Here is an 18,690-nt window from a genome sequence, read left to right as displayed (position 1 = left end):
GTTGTGCACAAAATATGTAGCTTGAAAAAAGTATCTGCACATCAGTAAATCCTAAGATTGTCTGCTAAGTTAACAAAAATATGCATTTATTTCCTTAGGAAATTAGCAGCAGTTTGTTTCACATTTGCTTTAGTACATTGGTTTAAGTCTTACGTGTTCTGCAATTTCTATAAGCTCATACATTAGCAAATTTGAGCGTGAAAATGGATAAAAATGTGTGATCATACGAAAATTAAATGTACATTTCATTTGATAACTCAATTAATACTTTGTGAAACATTTGATCGTCTCAGCAACGCGTTCTATTTCATTTGTGAGTATTGTAAACAGTGGTACTGTAAACCTTTTGCCTTCATGGTTGGTTGTCTTCCTGTGTATGAACTTACAGATTCCTGAGTGGTGAATGTGTTTCTTCATAAAATGTGATATGGAAGAGAGTGAGTGTAATTTTTTGCTATAAGTACTTAATGAAAGAAATAAATGTAAAGAGCTGTAGATACACACATTACTCCTTTAGCTTATCAAATGAGCTAAGTCAAGTCAGGATTGTAAGCAGAAGTTCAAACAAGGCATTAGGGACATTATATCCATAACCATTGCGCTGATTTCCAAATAATTTGTGACTTGTATGTTAGAGTTGATTTGTTGATATATTACTACATAAATTGATAAAGGGCTCAAGGTGATGTCCTGAAATATATATTTTTTGTAATGATATGTTGATTAATGAATATGGAAATGATTCGTTGCCATTCACCCTCATTAGCTATTTCATATTCATGTATGAATAATTTGATTTTCAGAAAAACACACACCACACCTACTTACACTATGAACACATTCGGCGTACCTTTATTGGAGAAGATTGTTATCAGTTGTATGCAAACTGTGTATTAAATAACTCATAAGATCAAGAAGCCCTTTTGTAAAATTTGTTTAGCTCTGTGGATTTGTGCATGTTCTGTAATTTTAAAATACATTGCTCCGTCTTTGTCAAGAACTGTGCGAAATATTAGTAATTTTAACATCATCAAACCTTGTGCAATCTGTTCATTTAAAAGGCATGGTATGGCTGCTGTTACCCTCAATTCGCATTTGGTCAACTTCTTTTAACATTTACTGTTACCACAAGTACATCTACTACTAAGCATTTCCTTTTCCAGTGCTTCTCGAATTCCAAGACTTTGGTTAATAATTATTCCTCTTTAAGAGACTCACTTAAAAATAAAATTTAAGCACATTCATGGTAACCGCAGTATCTTCCTCCTGTGTGAACCTCTTTGTGGGTGGGTACCATGTCTGGCAGCTTCTTCTCTAGGTTGAATTCATTCATTTGTGTATTGTAGTCTCATCAAAAACAAACAGCTGCAAGAAACTTCATCATTACACTTCATCAGTAATAAATTAGCAAAATACATGCAATGAATTCCTAAGGAGTCCTAATTTGTTGCTTTGTTAGGTGTGAGGCTGTTGAATACTTTTGCATCAGATATGTACCTCCGTTCTGAACCATTGACGAGTAATTAAAGTTCACATAAAAAAATCTGTGCTGTATATTATCATTGTGCAAATCACAGTTCAGATGAAAACAGATTTTAATTATCGGCAACAAAAACCATCAAGGAGTGATGTAATTGAAAGTGAGTGTCAGAACTCCAAAATAACTTTCTCTCAGCTCAGTTGTGATACGTTGTCCCAGAAGGTAAATATAAGGTTGAGTTTACACCTTTGATTAGTACATGTACGTCACTAGCAATTTTTTATAGCTTTTGAGCCATATTTCAGAGTCATTGGAAGATCATTTTTGTAGGTTAAGAACAGTAGCAGATCCAAAACCAGTCTTTTAGAATAACACATCGTCAGTCCATGTTACCCTCTGGTAAGACACCATCCATATAAAAAGGATCTCATAATGCAGCAACATTTCAATGTGCCAAATACAATTTTGTGGTCCATACAAAGCTTGTTAGGTTACAAAACATACCTACAGGGTAATTTTTGTTATTTAGCTCCACTGGCACTTCATTTGTGAAGTTTTTATGGCTTTCTCTGTGGGAAAATGTTTACAGCAGCCAAAATGAGAGACAGTTAACCAGTAATTCTAAGAAAAGTTAGTCAATGTACTATATAAGTGGTTAGTTTATCTATAATTTTGTAAATGAATGTTACTACATTAAATTTGTCTGTCAGGACATACGAGAAGAGTTGCTGGCTGGTTACAAATCATTGACTTTTATGGCCAGTGATTTCAGTGTGCTATCATTTCTACCACAGCTATTTCCTGGGAACTAGATTTGATTCACATTGGTATTTTTGTTTGTTTCTAGTTTAATAATATTTTAGATGATTGTTTTATTTATTGTCTGTAGTGCATGTGTTTTTCTTTTTTAGTGACAGACCAGGGAACTTTGTTACTGATGTTGGTTAAATTTGCCATTTACACTGCTTTATAAAATAAAAGTTAAGATAAACCATGGACTATCACTTTTGCATCCAAGTCAATGTTCCACAACATCCATCCTTTGAGAACTTTATTATGGAAAATAATTCAAAGTTGGATCATAGCAACTCCAGGTGTCCTCAATCAGTATTATTTGACATAAGACAAACATTTTAAATCTTCACAATTAATGATTCGAGACATTTCCTACTGCTGGGCTAAGAACTGTTGGAACTATTGGTACTGCTGGGTTCTTCACATGTACAGTTATTGGAACTTCAAGCTTTTTATTCATAGAAGATGTTTTAATGGAAAAGACTAAATGAATGTCCATATACTCTACATTTTATGGCAGAACTTAAGACTGAACTGAACTTAATTTTATGTAATAGTTTCTCCCTTCTTGTCATCTAAATCTGATTTTGTTCCCTCCACATCCCATCCCAGTTTCGTCAGCAATACATTTTACAAGTCACGCGGACTTCCAACTTTCACATCTAGTCCAGTAGTGAGTGACATCTGTTCGTTTGACAGTTCCTATTCCTACCATGTGAAGTACACTCACACTATATTCTGCCATACAATCTCTTAGCACAAAATATACCAATAACGTATTGTCGTGTGATAAGAGGATCACACAGGAAGTAATGCCTCATATTGTTTTTTCTTCAACAATTATTTATTACACACAATCAGAATTATACACACAAAAGGAGGACATTTTGTGCACACACTGTTTTGCCACATAATCTCTTTCCAGTTCCTCCAGTGAGACATAAGCTTCTGTGTGCCCTTGCAAGTACCAGTCCTTGTTCTGGTCCTTGTCCTGTTCAGTGCGAGACTCACTCACAAATGCAGTTGTTTGATGGCCCAAAGAAGTGGAAAGTCAAGGGAGTTAGGGCTGTAAAGTGGATGGGGTAATACAGTCCAACCTTGTTTTGTGATTAATTCAGAAGTCTTCAGGCTTGTCTGAGACCAGGAGTTATTACATTTAATCAAAATATCCCCTGGGTTGTTCAGGTGCCAAAGTCACTGGAAACACATCTTTGAGTGTGGCTAATGTGTTCATGCAAGTCTCTGAGCTAATGGTACTGCCTCGTTGCGCACTTGCGTAAGCACATCTATTCCCCCTACATGGTGCCTGCTCTTTGGCCTGTGGATATGCATGGGGAAGGCAGAAGGAGAGAGAGAGAGAGAGAGAGAGAGAGAAGATGTGGTGCAGGACGAGAGGTTGGGGGTTGGTGGTTAGTAACTGATTGGTAGCTGGTTTGAGGAATGCAGGAGGGAATGGTGGCAGGTGCACAAGCTGGGCAAGTGATTGCCCAGGTATTAAAAGTGGCGGAGATCACCCATACTGAAGTTGACGTGGGTATGTGAATTGATGATGTATGTATGATAGGGTGGAGGAGGGGGAAGCTGCATGGTGGAGGGTGTGGGAGCAGTGGGTTACTGGAATTGAGGCCAGGAGCAAAGGAAGTGTTGCAAGGTAACTTCCATCTGTGTAGCTCAGAGATGCTGGTGGTGGAGGGAAGGATACAGATGGCTCAAGTTGTGAAGCAGCCACTGAAATAGAACATGCAATGCACAGCTGCATATTGTGCCACGAGGTGGTCAACAATGTTCTTAGCAACAGTTTGGCAGTGGCCATTGCTTCTGGTAGACAGCAGGTTGGTAGTCATACAGATATAAAAAGTTGTTCAGTGCCTACATGAACATGGCTGCTTTCACAGGTGGCCTGACCTCTTATGGGGTAGGCTAACCCTGTGACAGGACTGGAGCAGGAAGTGCTTGTTGGGTGTATTGGGCAGGTCTTGCACTTAGTTCTTCCAGAAGGATATGATCCCCATGGCAAAATATTGGAAGACGAGTATCATAGGGATCAACTAGGTTGTTGTTGTAGGTTGGATGGGCAATGAGATACCACTTTGGGAGAGTTGGCAAACATCTTCGGAGGACATCCCTCATTTCACAACATCACGATAGGTAATCAAAGCTCTGACGGCAGGTGTGGTTCAGTTGTTCCAGTCCAGGATGATGGTGGGTGATGAGAGTGCCTGGGGGAGCACTCCTATGTATCTGACACATAGGGATGGTGGGAGGATTTGAGGTGTGTAAAGAAATGGCACGGGCAGTCTGTTTGCGGACTGAGGGGTTGAAGGGAGCAAGGTGTCTGTCTGTGAAGGCTTTCACGAGACGTTCAGTGTACTGGGGAAGAGAATTCTCATCCCTGCAGATACTTTGTACTAGGGTGGCCAGGCCGTATGGGATGGATTTTTGTGTGTGTGTGTGTGTGTGTGTGTGTGTGTGTGTGTGTGTGTGCGCGCGCACGTGTGTGTGTGATGGCAGCGGGTTGAATGTGAGTGGAGTTGTCAGAGGTTGACGTCAACATCTAGGAAGGTGGTATGTTGGGTTGCGGAGGACCAAAGGACCAACTGAAGAAAATAGTATAGAAGGTGTTGAGGTTGTGAAAGAATGATGATCTTGGCTCCGAGTACAGCCTGCATCACAACCTGGGCCAACTGGATCCTGCCCTCCACCATCAGCTTATCTGAACTATGCAGATGGGAGCTATCCTTGCAACACAATCTCCACTCCTGTAATTGCCCTGGCTCACTGCCCCCACACCCTCCACCCAAGTTCCCCTCTTTTCCATCCTATCACCCCCTCCCAGTTCACTTCCCCAACTCACCTACAATGTGTGCCACTCCACTCCGACTCAGACACCCATGCATCTCATGTCCAGCCCATGCACCTACAACCTCTCCCTCCGGCGTTCCTAGGTGAATTGCTATCCACCCACCCACCCCATCTGTTCTCCCTGCCTACTGCCTCTCTCCCCTCTGCACACCTCACTCGACATTCCCCCACCCCAGCCTAGTCCACATGTTAAAATGCGGCAATGGCATTGTGCATCCAGCCGGCCGGCATCATGCCCATGTCTCATGTTGTAGTATAGGTGTGTGTGTGTGTGTGTGTGTGTGTGTGCGCGCGCATACGCTCTTAACTCATGAAAGGATTACTCCAAAAGCTAGCGTATTTCAATCCTGCCAGTACTTGTCTACAAATCCGACTCCCCTCAAACATTGATAACCCCTGTCTATGCCTGAATTATCACTACTGCTGTCAATTGGATTCATCAACCTTCAGAAAAGATACCACATAGCATTAAAAAAAGGAAACACCAGATGTATTAATTCTTACATCAGTTCATATGACTACAGTAAAATGTTGTAGTATGCACATACAATTATCAACCTATGACATTTCTAGTCCCATTTGTAGGATTTGTTTCCTCTGCTTTTGTTTATTTGTCTCTTTCATTTAACTTCACCACATTCTACTACTCAGAATGGCACATTTTGTAATTTAGGTTAGGAGATTTTGTTATAGAGCTTGGAATGACTCTTCCTTCCTTTCAACACATGTATCACTTATTTTTCCTGCTTCCTGTCTTGCCTTATCCTCTGCTGAAGTAACTATTTGAAGCAATGCCAAACCCGATTCAAACCAAGACTCTTGCCTTTCATGAATATTGCTCCATCACTCAAGGCATGTGACTTTTAATTGTGGACCAACTCACAGAATCTAATTCCACTTATTTCTCAGCATTCTCTGTAAATTCTCTCATGAGGCTATAGAACCATCACTTTCGGGAGATAGTGTGCAGCTTTGGCCACTTTCTCCAGATTGTAACTGTTAGAGTGTATAGTGTGTTTCATAATTTGTATTGCAGGCTTCTGGGGGTCGAAGAGCAGACTTTGAGGACATCTTCCATAATGTAGAAGGGAACCTGCTGATGACTGCTTGAAACATTGCTTATGCGGTGTGGACTCGCATAGAGCACATGCGTCAGAGCTCATTGGCTCTGCTATTTGCATACCTTAAAGTGGTAGATTTGAAAGTGATCTTATCATCAAACTTATTTTACATACCCTTTGTAAATTTCTGGAAATGGGATCCTGTGTAATGAGTCCCCTCTACTACCTGTGGAAGCCTGTATAAACAATTGTGAAATACCTTGTATATTGTGAACTGGTCTGGAAAGCATGCTCCGGTGCCTCAGTGGGTTAAAACCCCATCTTCAGAATACAGGTTGAAGGCCCAGTTCATACAGTTTTCACTTGTACATGAACAACACAAGACTAAAGGATTTGAGCTGCAATTTATGTATGTCAAATCATAAATCTTTCTGAATATTAATTTTGTAAGTAGATTTCAAAATAGTTTTAGAAGTATGTTACTGACAGTTTATGTAATCGCATGTTTTTTTGTCATACATAAACAATACAGTTCAGTCATTTTTTGGATTGAATTTTTTTGTAATTTGATAAATGAAACTGTGGGTCATTTATGCAAATGTGTGTAGATGTAGTTTGTTATTTTTGTTTTATTCTTTCTGTTACTGACAGCCTTTCACTTCGACAGAAAACTTACGAAGTTTGTTCTAAATTCAAAATATCTGGTACCTGTATGTATTGCAGAAATATATAAATGTGGGAATATTGTTAAATTGTCACAGAAGTAATTTCATTGAGTTTTTAATGTACTCTAAGCTAAAAAAAATCCATTACTTAATTTATGCTTTTCAGCTTCTATTTACAGAATATCATCTAGTGCAGTTGGTTGATAAAATGTTTAGTCTTGTTTTTTTTAGCTCCATTGCTCAGCCAGTGTATTTAGGTTGTAACTGTTTTGTTTGTTCTTTAAAAAAAAGTAAGTATAACTGAAAGTTCAAACTTCCAGTATTTCAATGAAGTAAAATTTTAATATAACACTTCATCACATCAAATGGGTACAGTCTACCAGTACAGACTCCTGTAAACATATTTATTTTCAGTTGCAGTTTGTGGTAACCCTAGTGAAAAGAGACTCAGTGGTCACTGAAACACTTGATAAAACTAAACAGCTTGAGGAATCCAACCATTTCACAACAACAAAAATTATGTGGCTTAGTGGTTAATACACTCTGCTTGTAGCAGACTTCACTTGTTTCTTCAGCTTTCCTGATTTGCGAGGAGGGATTTAATAAAAATTGGATTTCATTTCCTCCTGACATAAGTGTGATAGTGATCATCTCATGACAAATGCCTTTCTCACATACTGTTTTGAATTAGTTGATCAAAAGTCATCTGTAGGGAAGCATCAGTTAGGTTAGAATACTTCTCATTGTTCAGCAATTTTGCAGTTGGGAAGAACAAAATGCAACATGCTAACATCAAGGTTTGTTTTCTTTTAGAAAAATCAGAGATGATAACAATACAGTCCCTCTGATTTTTTAGGTGTTCAGGCAGGAAGCATTCAGACAGATAACAACAGATGAAAACCAACATCGTAAACAGTGTTGCTTCTTTTTCCATATGATTTTTTCCCCTATGTACCAGTATTTATTAGAAAGACCACCTCAAATTTAGCCTAATCTAAATAACTTTCACACACACACACACACACACACACACACACACACACACACACACACACACACACACACACTGTATTAACCGGATTTTTCCCTCAAAGACTTTCTCCTCTTCCTTAAAATGAGGCACATAAATTTTTGAGGGCATAGTAGAGAGCAAACAAAAACTGTTGAAGGTTGTATGTAGTAAAATTTCAAACAATGGGTGAAATGTTTGGAAGGTGAATTGATGATGATGCAGTTTTGTCTATATTCAACAGTAGAGTCATTTGAAGACAGTGAGACAACAGAACAAATTTTGACAACCAAGTAATGAGGACATTTATCATGTGTAGCTAATTTTGCAGCAAGACAGATTTGCAACACTAAATTATAGCTGAAGAGTTCTGTATGATATTTGGGGGCATTTGTGCTGTTAGTACCAATATACTGGGCAAATTAAAAAGTGTGTACGCCCTTATTCCAAAGTGATCTACACCTCACTGCAGTCACTGATTCAAATCATGAGGTTTTGAACTGTACTATCGAAACAGCTGGAATGTGAACGTATCTAGAAAAGTCACTCTGTGAAGTATATCTGACCAAATTTACTGAATTGTGTTTCCTAGTCTACTCAGCATAGTACACCAGAAGTACATGCCGTAAATGCTGATTTATACCTCTGTGGAGCTGTCATGAGTTGATAGCAGAAACTCATTCAATGTATTAAGACTCAGTTGCAACACACACCTGTGCTTGGTTTCATTAAACATAGTAAGCTTCTGAAATGGCTTGTTAGCAAGGGAAAGCTTATGCCGTATGGCTTGCTAAGGCAATTCTGATGACAAGACAGTGACCAATATGCGTTGAACTATGTAAATTCGTTTTGGCTCCTTGGACTTGGAATGAATTTTCATCGAAACTTCAGATTTTCAATTTGTTGGGCAGGCTGTGCTTGACATTTAACTTCAGCAGTTCTGTAACATTTAGGAGAATTCTGCTGTTACCATAGTAGCTCACTAGTCTGTCACATTCTGCGTGCAGAATGTTTGTCAGTCTGAAGGAACCATACAAACCTAAAAACGTGAAACGTTACGCAATAGTTTTTATATATTCATTGTGATTTACTGTTCTCCTAATGCGCCCATCCATTATTTTCCATAGCTCTCTTCACAAGGGGAACCTTCAGGATTGTAAAATGATATAACAGAAACAGGAAGATGTGAAAAACTAGTTTCATAGGTTGAACTAACATTTAATTATTATTATATTATTAAATTACTGTGGCCTGTCTATAATTAGATATGCTGTAAAAGAACCTAGTACAATGGTAAGAAAAAACAACTGACTGACGGTTCATCAGTTCTCAACTTCGAAGACAAGCGTGAAAAAATTGTCAGTCCCATGTTGTCATTACATCAGTCAGCAATTAGTGACAGTCAAACATGGCATCCATAATCATGCTACAATTAGTAATAAATATTTAGCCACTCAGAGTGTGAGACAAGAGCAAATAGGTGGTTAAAAATAAGTAGATAAATGGCCTAGCAAGAGTTGCTAAATCCCGTCATTGCTACGATCTACAGAAGCTTAACACAAGGATCTTTTGGAAGAAAATAAATGACCTGAAAATGAAAATAATAAATGAACTGAATAAGGAAATACTTATTTTACTTTCTGAAGTAAATCACTTTTGTCAATTACCACAGCTCCGAATGACCTTGTTACAGCTTGCATGGATGATGAACAGCTTCTACCAGCAAACAACTAGATTACCATAGATGGCCGTCAAGGGGGCGTCTTAAAGATAATATAGTCTTTGGGCCATTACACTCTACTCTCCCATAGAGAGTTCTGCACAAGATTTGTATATATTGGAACAAACTCTTGAGAGTGATGCAACTATACTGGTCAGATATGCTAAAGTTGATCCTGTGAGGAATTATCGATGACCTTAAGCTGGACTTGATGTAGTAAAGGCTTAGGAGTTTGAGTTTTTTTTTTAAGGAACATCTGTAGGATCAGAGCCTGCTGACTTGCACTGTAGTAGTACCATTAGGTATTCGTATGGACATATTTGTGGGAGATATTTTTGTGACCGTCTGATAGGCCCATAGGAATTAAAATATTATAAAGAAATACCCAGTGTCCCGTGTGGAATTTGGACCAGTACACTGGAGGATGATGGTTCAAATCCATCAGGTGCTTATTTAGGTTTTCCATGATTTCCCTAAAACCCTTCAACACCATACTGTGCAAGTCACTTCACAGTGTGTGTGTGTGTGTGTGTGTGTGGGGTGGAGGGTTAATCTGGAATTGCTCCCTAACCCCCACCACCACCACCACCACCATGTACCTCCTCATTTGTTCCATTTAAAATGAGACATAGGAAGAATGACTGTTGGCATTATATCTGTCTTGCTTGTAACCTGTCCTTGTTATATTCCAATCTCAGTTTAGGATTTTGCTGGTATTCACTTCCAGTTTAAACTAATTTTCTGTTCCTAATACTATGTAGATCTTTAAAAAGCAATAGTGATTTGGAACCTTACAATGAATGGTCCTGCAGTATACTACACTGAAGAGCCAAAGAAACTGGTACACCTGCCTAATATCGTGTAGGATCCCCATGAGCACGCAAAAGTGCCGCAACATGACATGGCATGGACTCACTAATGTCTGAAGTAGTGCCGGAGGGCCAGCCGCGGAGGCCAAGCGGTTGTAGGCGCTTCAGTCTGGAACCGCGCGACTGCTGTGGTCGCAGACTCGAATCCTGCCTCGGGCGTGGATGTGTGTGATGTCCTTAGGTTAGTTAGGTTTAAGTAGTTCCAAGTTCTAGGGGACTGATGACCTCAGATGTTAAGTCCCATAGTGCTCAGAGCCATTTGAACCATTTTTTTTTTTTACCTTTATTTTATACTTTTCGTTCTCCATGTAAAGTGGGCTGTTCAAACAACGACCCTGCTGGCTTTTGCCGTAGGAGACTTGCTAATGACAGTAGCGCCACTCTGTGCACATTTATCCTATTTTGTACTCGTTTTGCCTTTTTGTCCTCCACGAATGGTTACCCAATGGGTGGTGGCCTGTTGCCCTTGATATCTAGTGTGTAAATGGAATTGTGGGACAGCTTAAGAATTTTGTCCAACAGACTGCGGGAAACATAAATGTATAAGCTAGCTCTCATATGTCGGTAAAGAATGGTTGCACTGACAGTGAAGTATTTCGCATTGTCAAACTATTGACACTTCTAGTCTTCCTATTGCTCGCACTTCCATTCTTTGGTGGTGATGCCACCTCATACAGTTCACTGTCTTCATTAGCAAGTGTCCTTGTGGGATGGTGAACCACTTCATAGTCATATTCACTTAGTCTCAGATCCTACTAGATTAACTGACCAGAATGACTTTCTAAGCCAAGTAACCATTTTAGAGCCACATGGTCTGCGACTACTCTGAAAGGGCATCCACACAAATAGGAATGGAAATACACGATCAGATTCAGCACATCATTTTGTGAAATCCTGTAATTCTACTTGGTTCACAACTGCTGGGAGACATAGGTGACAGACGTTCCTGTCTGTCAATCTAAGGCATACCCCAGGGCATAGTTGCTGGCATCATAGATCATACTAACAGCATTTTGATAGGATATTGCAATACCAGCTTCCATGTTGAGAAGTCTTTTAAAGTGTGTGATGGTTTCACCACATTCTTCTGAGCGCTGTAACTTCATACTTGTCTTGAATAGGCAATTTACAGGGCTTACTACTTTGATGTAGTCATGCAAGGATCTTCAGTAGTAGTTTTTAACTGCAGAAAGGAGCAGTTCCTTCACTAGTGTAAGCATGGGAAAAGGGACAGCAGTGTGGTGCCTCTAGTGGTGATGAGATTGGTCAAATCCAGTCTTGGTTGATGCTTTCAATACAGTGGACACCATTTAACATGAGGTAACACTTTTCTGTGCTCAATGTGAGCTTTGAAACTTGTTACTGTTAAAGTAAATTTGCCATTGCCTTACAACTTATTATGTTCATCGATGTGAATGGAGAACAATTGCTGGCTGCAGTGGCCGAGCAGTTCTAGGCGCTTCAGTCCGGAACCACGTGACTGCTACTGTCGCAGGTTCAAATCCTGCCTCGGGCATGGATGTGTGTGATGTCCTCAAGTTAGTTAGGTTTAAGTAGTTCTAAGCTCTAGGGGCTGATGACCTCAGATGTTAAGTCCCATAGTGCTCAGAGCCATTTGACCCATTTAGAACAATTACATTGTCAAGGGTTGTATCATTTGCACTGCAGCCAATAAGCACCTGAAATCTGCAGAGGTGTTTTTCAAGACAAAAGGTGTGTATCGACTTTGAATGGCCAGAGGGAACAATAAAGGCTGTCATTGTGTGATATTGTGGTAGGGCCTAACTACTTTCAGTTGATACCCACTCCACAGGTGCAGCATGGGCGGATCCAGCATAGGGGTGGAGTTGTTACAACCCCACAAAAAAGATAGTGGAAGCCTTTTGTAAATGACTATCAGAATGCAGATTTCACTGGTAAACTTCAGAGAATAAATTAGCATCAAAATAAGTGTCTTAGAATGCAAGGTATTGAAGAAATTACAAACTACATATAATTCAGGGCAGTTTTCAGATGCTTGGGTCCTTCAGGGAACAAATTAGCGTGGAGACAAGTGTCGCAGAATGCAAGGTATTGTGAAAATTATAAGTTACATATAATACAGGGAACTTTTCAGATGCTTGGGTGAGAGCTTGACCACAGATGTTTCTGCCAGGTAATGGTGCACAATCATAGAGTAACCTCACCTCTTGTCAACAATCATCAATTATTCCGATTAAGTTCGCGAGTCCACAGGAAAATAAGGGAAGACAGAAAGATGAAGAATCTCCACCAAGAAAAGATAGAAAACTGACATTACTGAATGTAGGTGGGAAGAAAAAGTGTTCAACCCCATTTACGAGCTAGCATAAGCATAATATGCAGACCCTTATTCAAGTCTGTTATGCTGACTGAAATACTGAAGTGCACCATAAAAGTGTGACGTCGTTGAAGCTGTTAGAATTTGTTTCTTTAATGGCAACTGAATAACATGTGTACTTTTGACATTTTCGGACAAATGATGTATTTCTCTGTGCTGAAATTTCTTTGAAGTTGTGCCAGAATGACTTATTATTATGTTAAAACAGTTTATAAATTTATTATTAAACTTGTAGGCATTTTTGGTACGTTTTAAAATTGTGATTAGAGACAAGTTTGGTGGCGGAAGGGTAAACAGTAATAAAATTTGTCACTCCCCAGAACAAACCTCGATTCATAGCTGCAAAGTGAAGGTCTCCTCGACACACACAGGGACGAGTGTAAGATTCTACAAGGAAAGACATGGCAGCATTGCATAATAACTTGAAGAAATTTAATAAATACAACAGCTCTCACCATTACAGTTTTCATTTTCCATTTTTACCTTAGGTGCACACAGTACAATATGAAATTACCGCTTTATGCACATTTTAGCTACTTGAAAATAGTCACAAAAACTGTGTTGTCACTTATCAATGCCACAACAATCTGTTAGACACTAGTTTAATAAACACAATCTCTACGTGTCTGTGATGTATTCTGTAGATAATTTGTTTTATGCTTTGCATACTGTGACATTACATACTGCGGTGTATTCATTTACAACCTGATACTGGTGCTGCCATCTTAATACGTAATTTTCTTTCAGGGTTAAGGTTATGGCCAAATGTATTATTAACACGTTCGCCGCGGTCACCAGTGCGGGCCGCTAACGCTCTAGGCGGACGTTTGTGAGCGCACGTGAGCTGAGAGCTGAAATGATACCCTGCGAAACCTGTAAGTGCATGTTGTGCACATACGTAATATTGACAGCGAATATAGGCTAACGTCTGCACAAGAGGTGGTGCTAGATATAGAAATACAAGTACGCTTTAGCTGCATGCCGATCATGTGATAAATGCTGCATGCTGTCTGGCGCTTATAAGCGTCATATGCATTTATTGCAAACAATTCTCACGACACCTCTGACTTATTGATTTTATTGCAAACTGGAAAGAAAATGCAATTCAAACAAACGATAAATTCGCCCCATTGAGGAACAATTAGTCTGAAAACACCAAAAGATTTATCAAACGGAGAAAAAGAAACAGGACTCATCTGCAAAGTGGTGCTATGGAAACCCAATCCCACATAACAAATAAGTTTGCAAGGTGTAGAGGTGATGTTTTTATAGTAAATCACAAATAAGTCTGCATATTGTACAGAAATCTCATGTTCTGAGCAATCAATGTAACAACATTTTACTTGGCTATCGAGTAAAACAAACACTTTACAAATCAAACACGAACAGATCTTCCTCTGAAAATACAACATCCCATTACATTACGGATGTGTGATTGTGCAGCAGTTCAAACAGAATCTAGGTTTGTATGAACCAGTTATGCACACGTATGGTGTATCCGTGCGCTTGACCAGCTCCGCACACGTGCATAGCTTCCTCATAACTTGCTTTTTCCCTTCACTTGCGTCCCGCCTTGGCACAGTTCGTGCCTTTACTATATTTGTTACGCACACCTTTTGTAACGTCCGTTGGTGGAAGTACTCCCTTTATTATTTGTATTCTATAATCATACGACGTCATTTTATGCCCTGAGTATTTATTATATAGGTACTGTATAGGTATCCCAAAGAAAGCAGGTGTTGACAGATGTGAAAATTACCGAACAATCAGTTTAATAAGCCACAGCTGCAAAATACTAACACGAATTCTTTACAGACGAATGGAAAAACTAGTAGAAGCCGACCTCGGGGAAGATCAGTTTGGATTCCGTAGAAATTCTGGAACACGTGAGGCAATACTGACCTTACGACTTACCTTAGAAGAAAGATTAAGGAAAGGCAAACCTATGTTTCTAGCATTTGTAGACTTAGAGAAAGCTTTTGACAATGTTGACTGGAATACTCTCTTTCAAATTCTAAAGGTGGCAGGGGTAAAACACAGGGAGCGAAAGGCTATTTACAATTTGTACAGAAACCAGATGGCAGTTATAAGAGTCGAGGGGCATGAAAGGGAAGCAGTGGTTGGGAAAGGAGTGAGACAGGGTTGTAGGCTCTCCCCAATGTTATTCGATTTGTATATTGAGCAAGCAGTAAAGGAAACAAAAGAAATATTCGGAGTAGGTATTAAAATCCATGGAGAAGAAATAAAAACTTTGAGGTTCGCCGATGACATTGTAATTCTGTCAGAGACAGCAAAGGACTTGGAAGAGCAGTTGAATGGAATGGACAGTGTCTTGAAAGGAGGATATAAGATGAACATCAACAAAAGCAAAACAAGGATAATGGAATGTAGTCGAATTAAGTCGGGTGATGCTGAGGGAATTAGATTAGGAAATGAGGAGACACTTAAAGTAGTAAAGGAGTTTTGCTATTTGGGGAGCAAAATAACTGATGATGGTCGAAGTAGAGAGGATATAAAATGTAGACTGGCAATGGCAAGGAAAGCGTTTCTGAAGAAGAGAACGTTGTTAACATCGAGTATAGATTTAAGTGTCAGGAAGTCGTTTCTGAAAGTATTTGTATGGAGTGTATCCATGTATGGAAGTGAAACATGGACGATAACCAGTTTGGACAAGAAGAGAATAGAAGCTTTCGAAATGTGGTGCTACAGAAGAATGCTGAAGATAAGGTGGGTAGATCACGTAACTAATGAGGAGGTATTGAATAGGACTGGGGAGAAGAGAAGTTTGTGGCACAACTTGACTAGAAGAAGGGATCGGTTGGTAGGACATGTTTTGAGGCATCAAGGGATCACAAATTTAGCATTGGAGGGCAGCGTGGAGGGTAAAAATCGTAGAGGGAGACCAAGAGATGAATACACTAAGCAGATTCAGAAGGATGTAGGTTGCAGTAGGTACTGGGAGATGAAGAAGCTTGCACAGGATAGAGTAGCATGGAGAGCTGCATCAAACCATTCTCAGGACTGAAGACCACAACAACAACAACAGGTACTGTGAATTGAACATTAGCATGTCAACTACATGAAAGAATGGTTTCTTTGGCCAGCGGATAGTCTTTCGTTGACATAAATAATATACCATCTGGTCCTGCCTATCGGGCCCAGACATACAACTATTATAATATTTGATAATTGGCAGTGGTTTCGAGACTATTTGCTGGCGTGCATTCGGCACACGTCACATTGTATTAGGATGTTCTGTGGAAATATAGGAGACCGTCCGAATATCGTGCAATAGTGTCTCCTTCCCCCAGTTTTGCGCATTCCACGTCTTTAGGGGTATTTCTCCTATTTACCCTTAGTGTCCCGGTGCAGTGTGTTTTTGCATTCAACAGGGTTTTATCTAAAGCAAAGCTGTCGAAAAATTGTCCATGTATACGTGATGGCGAACATGCAGCTTCTCTTCCAACAAATGTAATACTATCTTTTCAACATGCCCTTTTCCCCCCATACCACCACCCATCCCCGTGTACACAGCGCATTTATTTACGAAACCGTGTGGATTATTTAGCATGTACAATTCGATCCCCTATTTATTCCTTGTGTTCTGTATATATTGTCTAAATGACAATGGTCCCCTCCAAAGAATCATTGATTCATCTTAAGACAGATCCCTATTTGGATAACACATTTGACACGTTGTTAAAATAATTCAATATAGGGCGTACCTTATACAGTCGATCATCTGGTTTCGGGTCTGCTGACTCTGGATTTTTCGCAAAATGCAGTGAGCGTAAGATGAACAAATATCTGTCTCAGCTCATACTCATCGCTGTTCCTCTATTTTAGAACAGCGGGTCTTTCTTCCAGTTGCCTTGTAATCGGGCATATTTGACATTACCCATATGTAATGAAATACCCAGGAAGACTAGTATTTCTCCTATACTTAGTTTTCCAGTTACTAATCCTAGAGTAGCCGGCCGAAGTGGCCGTGCGGTTAAAGGCGCTGCAGTCTGGAACTGCAAGACCGCTACGGTCACAGGTTCGAATCCTGCCTCGGGCATGGATGTTTGTGATGTCCTTAGGTTAGTTAGGTTTAACTAGTTCTAAGTTCTAGGGGACTAATGACCTCAGCAGTTGAGTCCCATAGTGCTCAGAGCCATTTGAACTAATCCTTGAGCCCTCTTGCGTATTTTCGCTCGCAAATGTATTGTGTGCGTTACCGTTCGTTTCATCAACTACGAGCTGCTGTATTATTAAAATAATAGGCATTTGTACCACATTAGAAGTGGGGTGATGGAAGTTATATTTAGGTGGGAAGGAGGTGTGGTGTGCAAGGTCAGATTATTGCAAAGGGGTTATGTGAGCATTTTACACGATCAGGTCTATCCCATGGTGTAGTGTTCGTTCGCCAATAGTGATGCTGTCTTCCAAGATGACAGGGAGACTCTTCACAGGCTCGCATCATACAGGTTTGGTTTTGTGAGCCTGAGGATGAATTGCCACATCTCCCCTAGCAAGTAGTCACCAGATCTCAATAATATTCAGTATTTTTAGTCTACTTTGGAGACAAGGGTGTGGGATTGCTTTCCTGCTCCATCTTCATTCCCCAAAGTTGCCACTATTTTGCAGGAAGAATGGTACAAGATTCCCTTGAAAGCGACATGGGACCTGTATGTATCCATTCCAAGATGGCTGGAAGCTGTTTTGAATGCCAACGGTTTTCCTATACAATGTTAGACATGGTGATGTGTCGTGGAGTTTCCCATTAGTCACCATTCACTGGTTCATACGTCTGTAGTCGATGCAGAACAGTACAATATTTATCAGTTTACATGTTCCTTCTGAAAATAGCAGTGTTGAGAAGGCCAAGTACTTACATTCCCTTCAAGAATTTCACGTCTTTATTGCTTAGGTCTACATGCTTCTACTGCCCATTAAAATGGTTTGTCTGGCAGTATAGCCGTAAACCTCTCATCCAGGGATCATCTGAGGTTTGTGCTCTGTACTAAAAGAGGATCATCATGAAACACTATCACCAGAGGGCAGAGAGAGAGAGAGAGAGAGAGAGAGAGAGAGAGACGATTATGAACAATGACATTCAGGTATTCTATGAGATATTGCCTCAACCACCACAGCTGCAGCGACTGTCAACAGGATTGTTCAGGATCTATCGAACCTATTGTCAGTTGGTTATGCCATAGCACAACCTCAGTAGCAGCAGCTAGATCATGAGTCTTAGCTATGTGCTGGCAGAATACTGCTATTTGTCAATACATACAATTTGACTGCCAGTAGATCTAAATGTATGACCTGCAGTGACTTGGGTGTAGTAAATGAAATAGAGAATATTCAGTATCTCGCTACTAGAGTGCAGTATGCGCAGTATGAATGAGGTATGTGTGCAGTATGATAGGATTCATAGTGCGAAAGATGTCTGAATACAACCCATCACATGCTCCTATTAACGTCAGTATGTCAAGCGATGAAGCTTCGATTGTCGAGATATATATATATATATATATATATATATATATATATATATATATATATATACTGAGAGGCAGTCTTTAAGTTAGAAGCTGGAGGTGCCGTCATATACTTTAAACATTCAGTTGTAGTGAACTTAAAACCTTTAGAGTGCTTTAGTGATTGCAGCAGACTGAGCCTTTGGCGTACATATTTTAGAGCTGCATACAGTGACTTTGTAGAGTATTTGTGCACGAATAGTGTAAATATAAAGCAATTAGAACATCGCATAAATGCATGAAGTCAACTAGTGTAAAACAATGTAAGTGTTGAGCCTGTATCTACAAAATCTGTGGAAACCAAATTTACTGAAGGCTAATTGCGCCTGTAGTCCTGAATATGAT

Source organism: Schistocerca americana, chromosome 1, assembly GCF_021461395.2.
Source record: "Schistocerca americana isolate TAMUIC-IGC-003095 chromosome 1, iqSchAmer2.1, whole genome shotgun sequence".
In the NCBI taxonomy this organism is placed as follows: domain Eukaryota; kingdom Metazoa; phylum Arthropoda; class Insecta; order Orthoptera; family Acrididae; genus Schistocerca; species Schistocerca americana.
Note: the sequence above shows the minus strand (reverse complement) of the source record.